This window comes from Conger conger, chromosome 5 (genome assembly GCF_963514075.1).
Source record: "Conger conger chromosome 5, fConCon1.1, whole genome shotgun sequence".
NCBI lineage: Eukaryota > Metazoa > Chordata > Actinopteri > Anguilliformes > Congridae > Conger > Conger conger.
The window spans coordinates 12,612,545-12,632,890 of record NC_083764.1 but is presented as its reverse complement, the minus strand read 5'-3'; the positions used below and the strand labels follow the sequence as shown (position 1 = coordinate 12,632,890).

Below are 20,346 nucleotides of genomic sequence, written 5' to 3'. Positions count from 1 at the left end.
GGAAGAAATGTCGGCAGGTACCCTGCTATAGAGGGGGAGCCCATCCTCTAATGGCCAGGTAGAAATAGCCACTAGCCTGTTAGCGAACGGTTGGTTGGCATAGTCGATGCCTGGTGGATAAGGTGGCTGGGTATGAGGTGTCCCTTACCGGACCTGCCCCTCTCTCCGGGGAGCGCTGGCAAGGCCGTGCTCCCTGGGCCAGGCCAGGCCGTAACCAGGAACAGCTGTCCTTCGCAAAACTCGGGCTTCACGGACAAAGGATCCGTGCGGTTAGCTCAGCGGAGCGTGCGGATCGTGTTCTTGGAATTTGCTGAATATCTAAAAAAAAATAAAAAATTCTTCCTGGTACGGACAACCTACAATTTTCTGTTTCTCGGGCCGTCTTTGAGACATTGAGAACTTGGGCCGTGTCGATGTTGCCAACAATCTGCTCTTGATGCTTTCTTCCAAGATTGGTTAATGTTCTGTTGGGGTTTAGGTGCTCTGTGTCAGCTCTATTTTAAAGAGCCTTGACACTACTGCTGTCCCAGAATCCCTCTGGGCGGGAGAGTCTCCAGACGGCCCAATAAGAAGAGCGGGACCTCCGTGCTGCTCGGAGGAGAGAGCGACACACACACACACACACACACACACACGGCTCAGTTCCTTTTCCCGCGAGGGAACTGAACTGACTCACTTCTGCTCTGAGCCCCAGAGAGGTGAGATAGTGGGGAAGTCGCTCTCGGTAAGGGCGCCGACGATGTTTCCATGGGAACCCGCCCCAGTCATCAGAACTGGAGCAGTCGCAGACGTCGCCCTCTTTAATTGGGCCTCCCCCCGGCGATGACGGAACGGAGCCGGCCTATCGCGCGGCTTCGCCGGTGTGAACGCACAGCTGGGGAGGCCTCAGCCGTGGCCCACATTTCGACACGCCGCCGCCACCCCTCCCCCCCTCGCTCACCTAGAGAACAGTCCCCATGCACCAGCGCTCCAGACCCACAGCGTCTGGCCCCCTGGGGGCTGGGGGAGGGCCAGACGGGGAGGGTGAGATCTGGTGCACTGGTTGAGCGAGCAGCCTTGCGTACCGGACGAGACCCAGACTCGCGTTGATTGCTTTCGCATTGATCTCATACCATAAATATCAAATATCAGACCGAGCGGATGCCCTTGGACAAGGTCACATTCGGCGGTTTTAAGTTCAAATAGCGCTCCTCTGATTTTATGTCGTCGTTCATGCCGTTTTCCTCGATGTTGTTGTATTCTTCAGAAGAATTTGCGGTAATGTTGTGACGGGCTGACCTACATTGCGTTTTTCGCCCGCTTTTTCCGCTCCAGAGCGGGAATGGTGTGCAGTTTTCCTCCGAGCGGTTTCCCAGCATCCTCTTGGCTCTGAATGAAACGGCCCCCTGAGATGGATGCTGTGCGCTGTGTGGGAGAGAGAGCGAGACTCTGAATTAGGCCAGTTCTGCTGCTTAAAGAAAAATAGAAGAAAAATGCTTGTAGTTGCTATGCAGGAAGTGTGTGCGTGTGGATGGGGGTGGGGGGGGTGGGGTTCTGACATCACAAGCTGAGACACCCGGGGAACCAGCCGGCAAGCCTGGAGAATACCCCCTTTGATCGCCACGGTGACACGGGGAGGATACATTAATAATCGGAACTGCACTCAGTTCACACTCTACACCCTGGGACAATGACTCACACTGCCAAGACCATTGCCTATAGTTTTACTCATGTCTACACGCTTATCTTTTCATGGTTAATTGTACTGACATAACACAGGAGCAGGCATTTAAAGTGACGTAAAGATTTTCTTTTCAACAGATGTTTTGTCTTTTCTGTTTGCGACGTGAACGTATTTTCTAAGTTAACTTCTCCTGCGTGGAGGGTGTTCTCTCAGGCTAGTAGATGTTGTTTTGATGCCGCTTTAAGGGCAGCTCTCTGGGATAAGCGTTCTCTGTGTTCTGTGCCATTCTCTAGGGTGTTTTTGCAGTGGTAGGTCTTTTATGCCCTGGCTTCCTTAGGAGAGGGATTCTGTGTGCGGATTCTGGCTGTAATCCACACGAAAGACAAGCTTCTGTTCTGTAGCTACCGCGTAATCACTACATCGCGCCCGCAGTTCACAATTGGCTTATCTCCTCCGCTGCCTCCATTTTGCTCACCACGCATCAGAACAGTCTGACTTCAACAGATTCGATCTGACTACTAAGGGGAAAAGACCTCTTAAATCCCCCCCTTTTAAAAGATTGCAAAGTGTCTGACGGTCCATTTAAGAAATTTGGCACAGCCTCTCAAGTGTTCTGCACAAACACACGGAGAGAGAGCCAATTTTTTTGGCCTGTACCACTGACAAACTAAATAAAGACGGTTTGTTTTTCTGCAAATGCTTATGTAATTTTTTTTTTTTTTTTTCTCATTTATTTCTTTATTTCTTTTGTAGCATCAGTGGACGTTCTCCTCCTGTGTATTTCATAATTATACGGCAGCCTCATTCCGCTTCATTAGAAAGTATATGGTGTAGCCAGGGGCCGTTTCCGTATGGAGGTCACCCCGATTCTCTGTGTTCCTCTCGGAAAGCCCAGGGATGTCGCTGGAGGTGGACCGCTAACCGCGGATTCGGAATGTGTGACGCAGTATCGACGTCTTAAATGTAGGTCATCGGAGCCTGAACGTTAGGCTGTCTACAGCCCCGTACTGTGGCATTAAACAGGCTAGTGTTGTGTGCTGGAGATGTGCTTCAAACAATGAGGTCAATATATTTTTTGAATCGGGCTTAGGTGTTTTGAGCGAATCGATGAAACTTAGACGTGCTGACCTATGGCATGCGGTATATACGAGGCACTTTGCATGCTTTTTCTGATCCGATGAACGCATTTTCATGCTTCCTATTGGTGTCCTTGGAAGTTTTTATGCCCTTTGATCGTATTTCACGTTTTTTCCTTCCCGAAACAAGGCAGGTTTTGATACGAGTGGATCCGTCAGCCGCGGCTCCGTTTTCCGGTGTTTTCCGATGGAATCTCGTGTAGCGGCGGTGTCGGGTGACGCCCCCGGTACCTCGGATGCTACTTTTCCAGAAAACCGATCTCTCGGTGAAAAATAGATGGCAGGTTCCTCTACCCATTTGACCTTGAGAAGAGAGGAGAGAGTCGCACAGTAGTCACACATTACACCGTATGTGTGATTGTGTAGTTGTGTTGAGACCATGAAGAAAATGGGTTGTGTCCAGAATGAGCGTTTAGGATGTGATGCAGATGCTGAAGCCTGAAAGTAGAGGCTTGGGCCTTTGAGGAGTGGGGCCTTCAAAGACCCCTCTCTCTAATTATGGTTCAGAGTTGACACAACAGTGCTGTCCTATAATTACCCAGCATGCTTCTGGCCCCACCAGTACTTCCTTAGTCGTGCAGCGAGCTGCTTGGTTTAATCTTTGCTGTGTTTCCCTTTCTGAATGAGAGGGACGGCCAGATTGGAGGGTTTCGCCCCAAAGCCGAACCCGTAATCTTTGCCTCTGAGCGTAACACAATCGCATCCCGCATTCCTAAAGCCGATTAACCTCCAATCAGATTCCTGTGTACCTCTGTTCTTTTAAGAGCACAGATTCAAGGTGAACGAAAGGATGCCCACCAGTGGCACTGCGTATCCTGGCTTTAGAGAAGTGGCTTACGCGGGTTTTAACGGCAACCTTCAGAGCGTACCCTGCGGTTGTGGGAGGCCATGCTTCCGTAGGCTTCCTCTCATCAATGACTCCGGCTTACCCTCTTTCTCTCTCTCTCTCGCTAAGGACATTACGGGCTCCGCTCACTTAGCCGGGCTTATTTCGGGCCACGGAGACGACCCGTTTCGGGCGAGCGGTTATGCAATGCTGAGGTCAGGCCAGGGCCATCACGGGGGGCGTCGTGTTACTCCGAAGAAGGTAGGGGCTGTCAATAAGCAACCCGAGACGGCGTCTTACGGACCCGGAATAAACACCGCGAGGTGGAGGCGGGGGAGGTCGCTGGCCCAAGACGCACAGGAAGGATGTTTCGGATTCTAAACCCCTCTATTAATACCGCAAACATCCACCTTGCCTCAGGTTACCATCTGAAGGGTATCCATAAGATAGATAAGCTAGCCACTTAGCGTCTGCGCTTGTGACACCATGTTGAGTAATGGTCCTGAGATTAGCGCCAGTGGCTAATGCTGGCCACTATGCAGTGGATGCACACAACCTCTTACCACATCACAGACGAGAATGGGTTAGGCTGTCGGTCGGCATCGAGAATTGCGTCATAAAAGCGTGTTGATATATCGAGTGCTGTTTTCAAAGGAAGACGTTGGCCCTCTCCCTGCCCCCATGGTTATAGGCTTGCACGGGGAAAGAATGCATCCTTTTCAGTGAACTAGGGGGGGGTTTAATGGAGTCTGGCAGCTTCCACAGCCCCCTTTGCACTACCCCTCTCTCCCTCTTCCCTCCCCGTTGGTAGATTAGCTGGCAGAAGGGTTGAGTTCCCATTTCGGGGGGCTTGATCCAATGAGCCCCTAATTTCCTCGCCCCATGCGGGGCATCAGCCGAGAAGGCTTTTCTGAAATTAGATTTGACTCAAATTTACGCTGCATGACGTACGCCGAGTCAGCGGGGGTCAGGTCGTTAGGGCCGGGCTCTGCCGGGGATAATCGCGTTAGGCCAGGACGGAAGGGCGTTTGATTTGGGAGTGTCCCCCTCAGTGCCATGCCCGAGGTCCCCTCTCGCCCCCGGAGGTACCCACACGCCAGCTGCCCCACATCCATTACTCTAATGACTCCTGGGACTGCCCCTGGTTCAGCCTCCCACCCCTGAGTGGCACTGTAGTGAATGCTGCTTTGCCCTGTGGGGCTGCTTTGCCCTGTGGGGCTATCAGCCGCAGTTGGCACGGTCTGGATTGGAAACCGGACATTAGGGCCAACCCATGCTCAAGAACTTTAACAGAATGAGGCAACCAGCAGTTCCCCGATTAAAAAATAAATAAAAATAAATAATGTATCTATATATATATATATAGATAGATAGATAGATACTTTATTCATCCCGAGGGAAATTTTATATATATATATATATATATATATATATATATAAAATAAAAATAATAATAATAATAATAAAATGTTTTATTTCTATACAGTGCCCACTACTTTTATTTTTTGAAAGAGTCTGGTTTGGAAAACACAGGTGAGGAGCCGTTACCCTAGCTGATGGGAAGCACTTCAGTCTATTTTCGGGGCTGGAGGTTGGGGAGAAAAGGGCACCTTACACATATTTCAGCTGGTCTTTTTTTTCTTTTTTTTTTACAAAACGTTTGTGATTTCAAAACCACGACAACAACAGCAGAATTATGCGCAGACGCATAATTTCCTACCCTCTGACAAGTGAGCAATGGAATATTTAGTGACCCCACTTTGACGCATAAATGGCGGTATGAAGTAAGGCATAGCGGCTCACAGTAGCGGGCATTGTTTAGCGGCAACGCCAGCGGGGCACGTACCGGTGACACAACGCACACTTGTGCTCAGGGGGTTTCTACAAAGGGATTCTTTTGTGCCACGCCCGTGTGGTGTCTCGCGTGGTGTGGTGTCTGCGACTCCTTAGGGATGAGTTGTTAACGGTTAGCCGTTAGCCGTTAGCCGCTGGGCTCAGCTGGCGCTGCAGGGGTCGGTTAGCCTCTCGCTCTCGTAGCCGCGGTGCTCGTGTTCCTCGCCTTGCCACATGTGGCCCCGTGTTGATTTGTGCATTCGCAGCTACAAAGGAGAACACTCCCCAGGGTTCCTGGGTACAGGGGGCCGGGGGGCCGGGGGAGGGGGCGCTGGCAGCCAGGGTGTGTTGCGTTGCTAAGGAGACGCTGCCTTTTTTAAACCCAACTCGGTAGAAGGCAGTTACACAAAACACGAGATCACAACCTTTGCAATTAACGCTATTTCCGCTTACAGAGTAGTGTGTACTGTTTCGCTCATGGATGGTACAGATGCTTCCCATTTGTTCACTAAAGCCTGTATTTAATTGATTGGTTAGCTAGTTAGTTGTTTGGTTGGTTTAGTAGTTGGTCTTTGGCTAGCTGGTTGGTTTCAGTGTTGGTGTTCTGTGTCTGTGTGTCTTTTAATGTAAAGCGTCCTTGGGTTTGTGAAAGGCGCTATATAAATTGAATTTATTATTATTATTATTATTATTATTATTATTATTACAACTCTATTTTCTAGCAAAATGCAGTATCAGAAGTATAACCTCCCGGTAATGTGTTTTTCTTTGTGTCAGTGGCAGTCCTGTGGTTTTCCTAATTGAATCTATGGGTTTCCACTATGTGTTTGACTTGCAAATTTGAAGTAAATCTTTCTTTAATGAAGGAAAATAAAAATCCGCTTAAGTTCATATGACTCACAGAACAGAATTGTATAAACACGGATTAAAGGCTAATTAAACCTTATTGCGCAAGCTTCGTAGAACGGGTCTCCATGAAATCCTGGTGGGTTTTAGAAGGATTTATGATATTAATCATCTCACCTCCTGCTCAGGGGAGGGGGTTCGGAATGGGGAGTACGGGGTGGAGGAGGTGCCTGGAGGTAGGGGTTGAATTGTTCGGGGTTGCCTGCTACATGTACTGTTTGGACAGGGAAGTCTGTAGTTTGTAGGGATTTGTAATAAACTTGGAATTGTGCCTTGAGCGCATTTGGCAGGCAGAGGGTCTGCCCGTGTAATTAGTGTGTCTCTCTGAATGATAATCCCAGCCTGCTTAGAAAGAGGGGCCAAATGGGAGACCCAGCTGATATTCAGAGTGACCGTCGGTGCAACTCACTATTCCATTATCAGAACATCTGAGCAACCGTGAAGTCACCGGTTACTTATTCTGATAAATGCTTGTTAATGTAGGAAAAATTCAGAAAATCCGGTGTTGTTCTTTCCCAATATTCGATTGGTAGAACCTACAGAGCCTGCTTAAAATACTGAATTATTCATTGATGTTTGTGACGTTAATCACCTCTCACCTCCTGCTCCGGGGAGGAGTTACAGTCCACTCTCTCTGTCAGACATGGAGATCAACATAATGAATTATTAATTAATGTTGTTCTTTGTGTCTGATAGTGAGAACGCACTCTAACTTGCAAAAAAAAATGGCCACATTTTTGTGAGAGAACCTGTGTGTCTGTGAGCGAGCGTGCGTTTGTGAGCGCGAGCGAGCTTTCTCCCTGCCTGTAATCTTAAAGGATGTTCCCGCACAGAAACAATGGCTGTCTTTGGAATGAAGGGATGATTCACGCGCGAACCCAACGTTCCGCCAGTTCTTCCCGCCTCCATGTGCGTTCCCAAGGAAACCGAGCAGTTCTCCTTTTTCCGCCTGCTTGGCATGGCAGAATCCTCTCAGATCTTTTCCAGTTTCTTGGCAGCACATCTAAAGGATGATGTCATCACCTTTTCTTGGGGAGAGAGAGAGGGCATCAGTCTGTCTGTAGTCATTGATGGCAGAACTTCGCAGAACAATGGGAATGATACAGCCTCGCGGCGAAAAGCAGTTTGATGCCATTTCCCGTGATCACAAGGTGCGGATCGGCATTTGAGGCTGCTTTTGAAACTGTCGGGAGGTTTGATTAAAATTGACGGTTAATTTACCGCCTTCAGATAAAGAGTGCTGCTGTGCATTTCTAATGGGATAATCCCTCATCCTGAGCAGTATTTTATTTCTCATTGGCATTTATGATGAAGCACTTAGGCACAGTAAGTCTTCCTCCTTGGAGTGAACATGCCAATGAGTGATGGGGAGGTAGAGTAGTAGTCCGTGTACCTCTCAGCATACTGTAGTCTACTTTGATATATTATATAATATTATTATTATTTTTAAGATTTCAGCTACATGAATACCATTGAATCTGGCTGTGTAAAATACACATGCACAGGGATTACTGAGCGTTTGTGCAGATGGTCTAGTAGCCTCATTTTAAGGAACTCATCATATTGTTCAGACCTGTGTCAAATACGTAATTGATTTGGATTCAAATACTTTTCTGTGATCAGTTGATCTTGACTAGTCCAGTTGAGCCAACCAAGAGGACCAGAAGACAGGGTTTGCATTTTTTGAGAGAATTTCATCGGTTTCAATACACCAGACAAGCTCCAAAGAATCCAAAGAAATTACGTATTTGACCTAGGTCTGTTCCAGTCATCTTTTAATAACCTGCACCACAAAGAACTCATGCAACCCCAACATGAGGAAATTGGGCTGAGATGAGTTTTGCACTTCTGTGAGAAAGGGGGGGAGGAAGGTGGCTGTGTGCTGGTTTATACCCCTGCAAACAAGGCGGAGGAAGTCAAGTGAGGATCAATTGGCTTTTCGTGTCTGGAAGGCGGCCATTTTCCTTACAGCTTTTAAATACAGATCGCGTTCATCTCGCCCCGGTACTTCTGAGAGCAAAGGCCGTGAGAAAGCTCGTTGGCAACAAGGGCTTAACAAATAGACGGACATTACTTATTCAGCTATATGGTGTGTAGATAAAGTTGTGTCCGAGAGATAAAGGACGCCATATTGTCTGTTTGTCAGATGTGTGTGCAAAAGCTGCCCTCTCCCAACGATGGTAAGCAAAATGGGAAAGACCTTTTCAGGTGTTTTTAGTTTTCACCGCCACCAAATTGAATCGCTCACACCACCTTGCACACATTTCCAAGTTGAGAAGGATTAGGTCTGTTTCGAAGCTTCAGCAAGTTCCAGCTTGGCATTTATGAGATTTCTGGTGTGTAATGAGGGCTGCACTGTTGTGCAGTGACGATGGCACCGAGTTTGAATCCCAACCGACAGCTTTTCTACGTGGAATGTGCATGTTCTCTCTGTGTCTGCGTGGGCTTCCTCCAGGTGCTCTGGTTTCCTCCCACAGTCTAAAGACATGCACGTTAGGTAAATTCTGGACCCTAAATTGCCCTTGGGTATGAATGTGTGGTATGAGGTATGGCGACCTGTACAGGGTGTAGGCTATTCCTGCCTCTCACCCACTGCATGCTGGGATAGGCTCCTGCTCCCCCCATGACCCTGACCAGGAATGAGGGGACTAGAAAATGGCTGAATGGATGAGTGTAACGGGCCTTGAAAAGCATTGTATAAATGTTTAATTTCATTTCCTGTTATTCATTCTTTAAAAATAGGATGCAAGGGAAATGCACCATTTCTCGGATCTGAATGCATTAAGTGGTGTAATTTGATAGCATGAGAGCTGTGGGGATCAATGGTTTTTCAGGAAATTTATGTCCAAGGAGCTCAATGAGTCGATATATTTTTTCCCGCAGTACAGGAAATGTTGCATGCTCGAATATTATCGATATATATCGATAAATACCCAAATTGGCCTGTATCTAATTTGAATGAAAGGCAAGTGGAAAAGTGTTTTTTATTTATTTTATTTTTTTAACTTTTCTGTGGGGTTTAGAAGTTTTATGAATCCAGCAGAGGTGATGTGGACAGGGGCTTTCTCTTCTGTAAGGCATTGTGGTCTTTGTGAGCGCAGTCGTGGTTCTGCCACTGGGCTCTAGATGGTGAACCGTGCCCGGTCGCAGTAACTGGCCCCTGGTGCCTGCGGGGCCCTGGTCCCTACACTGTTCCAGATGTAGGGACTTCTGAGTGAACGGCCTGCTGCCCTGGCCCCGCCCCCGCTGTCAGTCAACGCCGCCCTCGAGGTGGGAGGCGGAGTTTTGGAACATCTGGGTGGTTTATTATTCCTCTGGGCTGGGATGCAGTCACCTCCTCCTATACTCATGCTCTCTCCCTTCCCCTCTCTCACTCTCTCTCTTTCCTTCACTCTCCTTTTCCTTTTTTCTTTCCTTGTGATTTGTGGGGGTTAATGGTTTCTGGGCCTTGTGCTGTTTTGTTGTACATTATTACATTACATTACATTGTTGTAGTGTTACAATAAAGGTGTGTTCACTCTATCTCACTCTCTCACTCCCTTTCTCTTCCCTCCCCCCTCCTCCATCCCCCCCTCTCTCTCTCTCTCCCCTGCATGAGTTATTTTGCCTGTGAGCAGTCAAAACAGTCTCTCTACTCCTATCGTTCTCTCTCCTCCCTCCCTCTCTTCCTCTTCCATCAACTCTGACCCTTTTTTAAAATAATAATAATAATAATAATATTATAATGCTTTTGTTTGTATAACATTGGCTTGCAGCCCAATATTTTTCACAATAGAAATTAAATTAGCATATGTAAATTTGTACATAATAGGCGAATAACAAGAATAATAGTCATTATAATGTTGAGCTTCAAATGGAGTACACACAGACAGTCTCTATTTCAGGGCTCCCTCCCCCCCCTTCTCCTGTGTTCATAACAGTCCCACTGCAGCAGGAGAGCATTACTCCAAATCTCTCTCTCTCTCTCCCTCTCCCTCTCCCTGAAGCCAGTCTTTATTGCACCCCGATGAGAGCCCTTGTAGAGCACAGACCCCCACTCTTATCCATCAAATTACAGGAGAGACCAGGACTAGGGCCTTCCTGCTCTGTTAAGGGGCTGTTTTTTATCGCTCTGTTTATGTATGCATACAGCAGGGGAAATGGGGGAAGCTCTGTGCTAGAAAAAATACCTCTGTAATCAGAACAGTGCGACGCCACAAAGCACCGTGAGCGATGATGTCACAATGGTAATTTGGAGATTTGGAATACGGTAACAGAGATCATTTTTCACAGAGGAGACGCATATGGGGCAAACTGTTTGCGGTCAGCCCACGGAGATCCGGTCATTATTTAAATTGCTACACAAAGGAGTTGCGGTGATTGATCTTTTACCTCAACGGGGCATGAACTACAGAACAGACTCTGTATGTCAGTGTTCTGCAGGGTCGGGCTTCCCCGGGGCTGAGAATGGGACTGTTTCTCATTGCGGTTGGGGGGTGGGTGGGTACTGAAAGGCTGGGGAGGAAGTGGTACGGCAGCGTTAACATGTTCAGGCCTGATGGCAGGAGGCGGGCAGGATTAAGAGAGAGCACGTAACGCGTGGGTGGCCTGAATTGGCCATCGGAGCGTGGCCGCGTGCCGGTCAGCTGGCTCTGTGCTGGGGAACTTGGCCCAGGGATCTGAAATGATGCGCCGGTCTGAGTGTGAACGTGAGGGCGAGACGGGGGCAGGAAGTGTCACACGCCACGTCCCAGACGGCATAACTTCGGCCTGGAACCGCTCAGTCATTGGAGATCATTTCCTTAACTTCGCTCTTTAATGCAAGCGGAAAAAAACACTTTCGCTTGCATTGTGAAAAGCAACATATACTGCTGAATTAAAAATATTATCCAAAGTTGAATCCCACTCGTATACATTTATTCATTTGCCTTCTTATCGTCTTCGCTCATCCCTACTAAAATACTCTGAATAATTACAGAACATGGTGTACCCTGAAGGGGATAGGGCTTGTCGAGCATACACATGACGACTGTAAACCAATCGGGCGATGGCAGTTTTTTTTTTTTCTGTGACGACCTCGCAGCTGACGACACGAACGAACGGCGTTAACCCCAACGGCAGCGAGGGATTAGAGAGGAAGTGGAGGGGGGGGTACCATCTGTCCCTCCCGGGTCCTGTACGGGTTCTGCCGGAGACGGGATTAATGCAGCGTGTCCTATGGCCCGTCTGTGTGTCGCGCTCCGCCCCGCACACTGCCTCGCACATGCCCATGCCCGCACTGCATCATGGGTACTGATGGGAGCACCGCGGTGGAAAATGTGTCAGAAGCGCTGAACAGTCTGGCACAACCCACGCTGATTTCCACCAGAATCCCGATTCGAGAATTACATTCGAACCAGCGGATGCTGTCTGTGGATTATACAACCAGAAATGCACTGTATGTAGGTTGCTTATTTATATATCCAAATACTAATTCCATAATCCCCTGTAGATACATGACACATAGTTACGTGATTTAGTCTCGTTGTGCAGACTTAATGGATGTGACTTAAAGGGGGCATGAATCATTCGGTTATGAGTCGCTTGCTTTGCTTGTTATCTTGGATAAGATGTGGCTGTGCATTCAACTCTGGAATTGACCTGTATTTGCTAGAAAAAGTTTAAATTAAAATTTAGCTTATGTTTTGCAGCTACTCGTTGGTTTGTTCCTTGTTGGTTTGGCTAACTTTCTGTGAGCTCAGCGATGAATCATGAGGGGAAAAAAAGCCAAACATTGAAGGCCTACAGGTGCGAAGGAGTGTGCCTTTGCATTGCCCCAGGGTACTCAAATGTTTATTACTGAACGAAACGTATTCATTTTCATGAGCTGCCGCTGATGAGACTACAAACCGAACTGCTGGCTGGAAAGGTTGTGACATCATTCTTTTGGCACATTAGACCTGCGTTGAATATGAGTTGGCTAAGATATCAACACAAGAGCACTGTTTAGAAAGCCAGTTTAGAAAGGCAAACCTATGGCTTGCAATACAACCAAATCACTCGAACCATTGCTAATCATAGTCTCGTTTCATTGATAGTCCGATGTACGCAACACTGGTCCAACACTAGTAAACACTGTTGACCTGTGCTGAATTCAGTGACTAAAGCTTGCCTTGTGCTGTTACCTGACTGGCCTGTTGCCAATCACACCTCAACACTTCTCTGTACACTCTTACAGTGTGAAACACTATAGGGTGTTTGGAGAGGTCCCCTCGATCCTAAAATACAGCACCCATTTCTGACTAGTGTCCGAGTGTCGCCGGAGCAACCTTAATTTAAACGGGCTTGTTTACGCGCCCCCCGGTCGGACCCCCCTCAGCACGCTATTATAGCTGGCCCCCTGGCCGCGGGACCTCACCAGAACGGAAAGGTCAGCGCACCCCCCCCCCCCCGCCCGAATTCTCCGTTCTTCCCGGTGACCGTCTCCGAGGCGCCACCCCCACGGAAATGCGGCGCGCGGTGAAACCCGAGAGCGCTGCTGAATCCGCGTTAGACCGGCGGGAGCGGGGAGCTGTTTGTGTGATGGGTGGGGTCTGAGGGCAAAGGGAGGGCAGGGTGTGTTCCGTTCCGTTTACTCCCTCTGTATCTGCACTGGGGGAAAACAATGAAACGTATGGGTCATTTGGAGTATTGTGCAATTGCAGTATATCTTTGCACCTTTGTTTCATCATAAACAAATAAAAGTATTAAATAAAATGGCGGGAGTGGCGGGATGAGCGTTTTTCCGTGGAAGGGAGGCGGTCAGGGTGTCACAGAGGGGGGAGAAGCGCCCACGGCAGTAAGACACGCCACGGTCCTCTGGTCCTCGCGACCGTGGGGATGCGGTCACTCTGACGCACGCTCTATTGCTCAATGCTGCTCTGGACAGAGTAATATTTCTATTTTAAGAGATCCTCCTTCTCCTCCTCCTCCTCTCGCCCTTCTCCTTCTCCTCTTACACAATTAGCTGTGTCAGCACCTCCCATGCTGTTCCTGTTACGTTGTATTATTACACCAGTATCTGTAGTATCTGTGCAGTGCACAACTATTGATTCTCCCTGTGGACCACACCTGATCGTCTACTATGAACTACGATTGCTCACTGTTTCAGATCATACCGATCACTCAATAAAATAGGGCTCTATTTCAGAATCCAGATCATACCTGATCACTCGAGAGAAATGGGCTCCATTTCAGAATCCAGATCGTACCTGATCACTCAATAGAAATAGATTCTGACTACTTCCCCGGCTTTCAGTGGAAATGGGGAGTGACTATTTCACACTATTTTCCCAACATTTCATCACCATGTAGAAAGGGGCACATGCTGTTCACACCAGCAGGGACATGTGCACGCTGTTTGAGATGAGACCCTCACTTGTTTTGATGGCTGTGTGGTTCTGCTGGAGAGGGTCCAGCCTGGCTCCTCCTACAGAATAATTTGGGAAAGACCCGCGGGGGAGGAATGTTTCTGACCATGTGATCGCTCTGTTTACGACCCTGAAGCTCAGTGTGTTCTGTTTGTTTCTTCTCTGTCCCCTTCTGGTTACTGCTCATCTCCTTGCGTAACCACGGTCGAATAAATTCTGTTATTCACACGAAACGGCTCCAAGCAGGACCACAGTAAAATCAGCAGCCTTTCCGAGAACAGGCAGCCTTTAACTGCTAAAACAGGCCGGCGGAGTTTTTATACCGTCAGCTGTTGGGTTCAGGTCAGGCCAATCCGTCCCTCTTGTTAAAGTTCTGAAAGGTGGTTGTGTGAGTGTAAAGGCTGGTAAAAATGGGTACAAAGTATCTACAGGCTGCCCATAAGGCCAGTGACCCGGGCTGGTGTAAGGCGAGAGGTCACGAGGTGTTAGGAGACTGCAGCCGACCTCCTGGTCCTGGTCCTGGTCCTGGTCCTGGTCCTGGTCCTGGTCCTGGTCCTGGTCCTGGTCCTGGTCCTGGCGGGGAATTGGGTTAGTGACAGCGCTTAAGGGAGACGCAGCTGAGGGACGGATTGGCCTGAAGAAGAGTGGGCACGTCGTGCACAAAGCAAAGCTGCTTGTCTGGGTGGTTTTTGAGTGAGTGAGCTTGGGAGAGGGACGGAGATGGAGATGGAACGAGAGACAGAGTGAGTGTGACAGATGGAGCAAAGAGAGAGAGAGAGAGAGGCTTAGATGGACACAGATGGAGATGGAGATGGAGAGAGAGACTGAGATGGAGAGTGAGTGAGTGAGAGAGAGAGAGAGAGAGAGAGATGGAGCGAGAGACGGAGATGGAGATCGAGTGAGTGTGTGTCAGAGGCCATAACCTGAGTAGGCTAATTCTGTTGACAGGGCAAATTCCCGATGTTAATGTATTTAGCATTGATTTGTTATTATTTTTGCAAGCTTTAGCACTATGAAATTATGGTCATGCCAATCAGATTTGCATCTGCGAGAGTCACAGCCAGGTATGGTGGGGGGAGGGGGGGGTGATTTAGGAAGAGGCTCATCACAGCCGAGGGACACTGCTGTGCTGGGATGGTGCGACCCACATTCCAAAAATTATCCTCTGCCAAGCATCCTACAGGACGAGAGGCTCCACCTGTATGGGTGGAAAGAAAACCAGGGAAGAGTCGCTGATTACCAATTACACTGCACATTTACAGTGCCTTGGCCTGTGTTCAGTAACGAGGGAACAGGACTGCACATTTACAGTGCCTTGGCCTGTGTTCAGTAACGATGGAACAGGACTGCACATTTACAGTGCCTTGGCCTGTGTTCAGTAGAGGGAACAGGACTGCACATTTACAGTGCCTTGGCCTGTGTTCAGTAGAGGGAACAGGACTGCACATTTACAGTGCTTTACCCATTGTTCAGTAGAGGGAAGAGGACTGCCGTGCGGTTTACTCTCGGTAAAATGGAGAGGAACGCACCCGGTTGTGGTTACACCAGTCCACAGGAGCGCCCCAGGCCTCAGGCCCCGTTGGGTTCACTTCTCTGCACTTTTTTCATTACAGCCCAAATCAGAACCAGATGATGTTATTCTGGGCCTTTGGAAGGGGCAGCCAGACGATGTATCAGGACCTGCATTAAAAACACAGACTCTAGAACATTCTCCCTGACTATATAAGGAGCCTAGCACAGCGCTAGGCCCGCACACCCTTCTTTTATCGTCTTATCAATTTCAGTCACTTTTATATACAAGCCACCTGTCAGGCCTTCCTGCCTCTCCCAGACTAAGGCAAACTGCTTATATACACCCTGACCTTTAATGTGGAGCAAAACATTATTCTGGTTCAACCCCGTCTTCCTGCAGGATATTGGTATCGCTTTCAACACTATTCACTAACTAATCCAATTGACTGTAACTGAGTGAGATTCAGTGGAATTTGCAAAACCCTACAAAATGTGTTTTTTCTTTTAGCCTATTAATCCGCAATGCTGTTCTTTCTCTTTCTTTCTTCTGAATGCTTGAAGATGTGGCTGGAGGCTTCAGCCATTTTGTGGGTTTATTTCTGAAGGCCTTCTGGGATAAGGCCTCATACAGGATGCGCTCCTATCCCTGTAGAGGTGTGAAATAGCCCACTCTCTGTCTCTCAGTACTGATGGAAAAAGATTTATCGAAGATTTATAGTCTTCTGATGGCACCTCTAATAGAGATATCCTGAGTTGATTGGTGCAGACTGGTGTACTGGTCCACCTGATAAGGCTGCCCTAGTGTAGTGGTGAGTGTATAACGCCCGCTGCTTGTGAGTGGGCCATGGTAGTGCCCTGGTTTAGTAGTCCCAGTGAGTGGGTTGGGGCAGTGGTGCCTATAAGTGTGCAGTGGTAGTGCCCTGGTTTAGTAGTCCCAGTGAGTGGGTTGGGGTAGTGGTGCCTATAAGTGTGCAGTGGTAGTGCCCTGGTTTAGTAGTCCCAGTGAGTGGGCTGTGGCAGTGGGCCCTACAGGTCTGTGGGCGTGGAGGCTCTCCTGCGGAATGTGCCGGATCGGTGGTCTGGTTCTCCCTCCAGCTGCTCTGCAGTTGCTCCAGCAATGGCAACAAAGCAGCGCTTTGTGAACACTTGTGCCTCGACCCCAAGTACCCGAACCCACGGCCCTCGAACTCCCCCCGCTTCTCAATTCCTGTTTATGTTACGGGGGAGCGAGGGGGTTAAATTAGCCTGCTACAGCCATAACTCTGTCAGTATCCACCTTCCTGAGGGAACGCGCAGTGTACATCGTCAAAGTTGGAATACTGATAATCTGAAGAACTGAATTAGCCAAGATTTAACCTACTTTTGTCACCTTCTAGCTTCCTGCATTTAGTTGTTGTGTTTACTTGGGGAGATTATTTTCGTCTTAAGTTCCAAGTGCTGTGCTGTCAGGCCATTGGAGCAGAAGTGATTGTCAGCAGTAGAAATGGCAGTGCGTGAGTGAAGGAGCGTAATGTGACGTTCTGTGAGCAGCAGCGACAGGCTGACAGCGTAGCGTGAACAACGCTGAAGGCACCTCGGGACATTTACTGCCATTTACATTTCACAGGAAGTGCTTTAAAACTGACTGCTCATTTAAATACAAAACACCAGCTAGCTCTGTTACTCTTTGCAGAAACACTTAGTGCGCTTGGCTCTTGTTTTTTTAAGCCCCAATTGAAAGCCAAAGCTTTAATCAAATGGAACGTACTGACTAATTAGCAGTTATTTCTGTCGTGTTCTTAAGTGGACCTGTACATCTGTTGAAGCACGACGAAATCATTGCGCTTCGCCAGCTATTTTTTGAGAAAGAACAAGAACATGTTGTATTACAAAGACTCACAAAAGGAAGCTGTTTTTATTTATTCTTTTTTTAATTTTTTAATTTTTTTAAATGAGAAACTATTTTGTTACATTGGATTAGAAGTTTTAGGTTCGTGATGTTTTAAATAAACTGTATTTGCTACGGACCTGTGAAACTAATAGTGCACAACACACTCTGCAAATGATGCAACTTTCTATTTATGTAGAAATTTATGTAACTCAAAAATGGAAAAATATGGGTTTTACAAGGTTTGTTATGATGCCTAAAGTATTTATCAGTGCTCGTTTCGTATTTATTTGAACCACATAACATTCTCTTTAGTCACTCTTTAGTCAAATAAATGCTAAGTTCGTCATTTTGATGAAACACCGGCCTCAGGCACGATCAAGTGGTAACAGCGAACATTCCAAACCTAAGGGGGCTCCGGCAAGCTCGATCATATTCCCCAAAACATTCTCAAGGGACATCGTTTCAGTAAAGATGTTATTTTTATCCTTTTTACCCGAAAAAGACGGTAGGTCCTTTACCTATTTCTGGTAACGTGTTGTGCTCTTCTAATCTCATTACGCTAACATTTCTTGCTCTTTTTAAGCAGTAATGCATTCTGTAATATTTATGGTCCCGCGGTTTCAGTTGTGCTTGTAAACCGGTGTAGATGCTTTGGCTGTCGACCCGCGTCTGGGAAGTATTTCACGTTTATAGAGCTGCTTTTCATGCTGGGCTAGTTGACGTAGAGACGAGGCTGAACATTTGTATCACTGTCCCCAGCTGTTTTTGCATTGTTATATAGAGCGAAACCAGTAATAGACAGTGAGGTTGTCCGGATTTCTTGTGTAACTCTAAACGCCACTTATCTTTAGAATCTGCCTGCCTGTGCTTGCAGAATCATGCGCTTTGTTGGAACAAGCACTTACAAAGGTACTGCTGCCGCCGCCTAGTGGTGAATCGCTACATTTACACAGAATATTGATTAAATGCAGAATGTTTTTTTGGTCCAAGGATAGTTAAAATCTGTTTCGACAATTATTGTCATGTTAGAAGCCCCCCCCCCCCCCCCCCCCCACTTCTGTTTCTTCAGCTTCCCCGACCGGATAATACTGTAAAATCGATAAACGGATGGACCCTCAGTGATAATAGGAAGCCGTCATCTCTTGGGGTTCATAGTACATCCTGTTTCTGTAATATCATCTCTGCAGTAGCTGATTTATCCAGGTCATTTATAATGTATGAATAAGAAGCATACAGCACTCAGGCACTGTATTAGGCCAAATGTCAATGGATTAGGCTTTCATTTCTTTTATATCGGTTTACCCAGAGTACACTAGAGACGGAACGATCCACATTACGGCTAAATGGGTATTACTGTCTTTTCCTCCGAAGGTCGAAGAGGTTATGATGTTTGGTAATGATGTTCAGATGTCTCAGTAGAGTCTTGCAGTTGTTCTCCAGTTACTCCAAAGGCCAGTACAGAGTTTGCCGACTGTAGGAGACCAGATGGTCCAGTGATATCAAGCCTGGTTTTGCATGTTAAATCATGATTTGTCATTGGCAAGCAGCCTGCAATCTCTGAGCCAATTAGAGAAAAAGAAGGTGTGGCCTGAGTAGCAGTTTGACCCTGACAAGAAAGGTGTAGGCATTCGGAAATTGAGGGGTAAAAAACGAGAACCGCAGTAAAACTCTACCAAAGCACATTCGCAGCACTTGAGGCCTACAAACTATCCAAGTGTGTACAAACATTCAGCACATGCTCAGTCGTGTGCCGACAGCGAACGGTTTTTAAATAGAACCTCGGCTTTGTTTGGAAACAACATTTGAAGCCGCTTCGTTTCCCCCGATGCTAGCTGGCGTCAGCGTCCGTTGTTTATAAAGTTGTGTGTGAGTATAAAGTTAGGCAAGCGGAGCTGGACCTGCGGAAGTTTATTTATCCAGGATAAGGAGAGTTTATTTATTCCCCCTCGGGTGAAGGCTGTCGGCCTTGCAGAGTTCTGCTCTGTACGGAGGAGTAATTGCCAGTTCTGGCCAGTTTTGTTTTCTCAGCATTCAGTGGGCTGATGCGTAAGGCAGTGCTTGGTGAACCTGATGACAACTGCAGGTCAGGTCTTTAATGATATACTGGGAAAAGGTACTGTCATAATTAATTTCCATGTCAGAGAGACTGGATGCGGTTCACTATTGGTAAACACTGCATAGTTGCTGGGCAGTAGGGTGGTGCAGTGGGTAGCACTGGTGCCGCACAGCAAGAAGGTCCTGGGTCTTGTTCTCTGTGTGTGTGTGTGTGTGTGTGTGTGTGTGTGTGTGTGTGTGTGTGTGTGTGTGTGTGTGTGTGTGTGTGTGTGTGTGTGTGTGTGTGTGTGTGTGTGTGTGTGTGTGTGTGTGTGTGTGTGTGTGTGTGTGTGTAGGGGGGTTTCCTCTGGGTACTTAGTCCAAAGAGTCCAGGTTAGGGTAATTGGAGAGTCTAAATTGCCCCATTTATGAGTGTGTGAGAGAATGGTGTGTGGGCCCTGCGATGGATTGGTGGCCTGTCCAGGGTGTATTCCTGCCTCTCACCCAATGCATGCTGGGATAGGCTCCAGCACTATACACTACCCTGACCTAGAATAAGCGGGTTAGACAATAGATGGATGGATGGATGGATGCATTGATGTACTTACTCTTTCTGAAGTTGAGGGTTTGTTTTTTGCAGTTCATTCAGTTCACCAACAACGTGGTGCTTAATTCAGTTCAGCAGAAATGTTTACATTTACATTATTGAGTTTCTTAGAGTAGACTCTCATTCAAGGGTCACTGGATGTATGGCTTCACTTGGCTCATCCATTTGTGTTGATACAGCTGGTTATTTGCAGAGCCCGTTTCTGTTTATTACTGTTGCTCAAGGGTATGACAACATCTGTCTACCTGCAGTCGACCCTGTGTGTGAGTGTGTGTGTGTGTGTGTCTCAGTGTGAGCTGCAGCATCCCCACTGTAATAGGGACACTTGTGTAACACTCATCAGCTGTTTGCGCTGGCATCTGGCATGGAGCACACGATCATGAGTTATTCATGAAGAACACCAAGATGAGCCTGCGGGATCCCACACACACACACACACACACACACACTCACACACACTCTCACACACACCCACACACTCTCTCACACACACGCACACACACATACTCTCACACACACTCTCACACACACTCTCACACACACTCTCACACACACCCACACACTCTCTCACACACACGCACACACACACACA

At 47.7% G+C, this 20,346-nt stretch overlaps 1 protein-coding gene across 2 annotated transcripts in view; it reads left to right on the top strand.

Moving 5' to 3' along the window:
* Positions 1-20,346, top strand: part of cep85l (centrosomal protein 85, like) — a 70,219-nt gene that overhangs the window by 13,879 nt on the left and 35,994 nt on the right. The gene's annotated exons all lie outside the window — the stretch shown is intronic.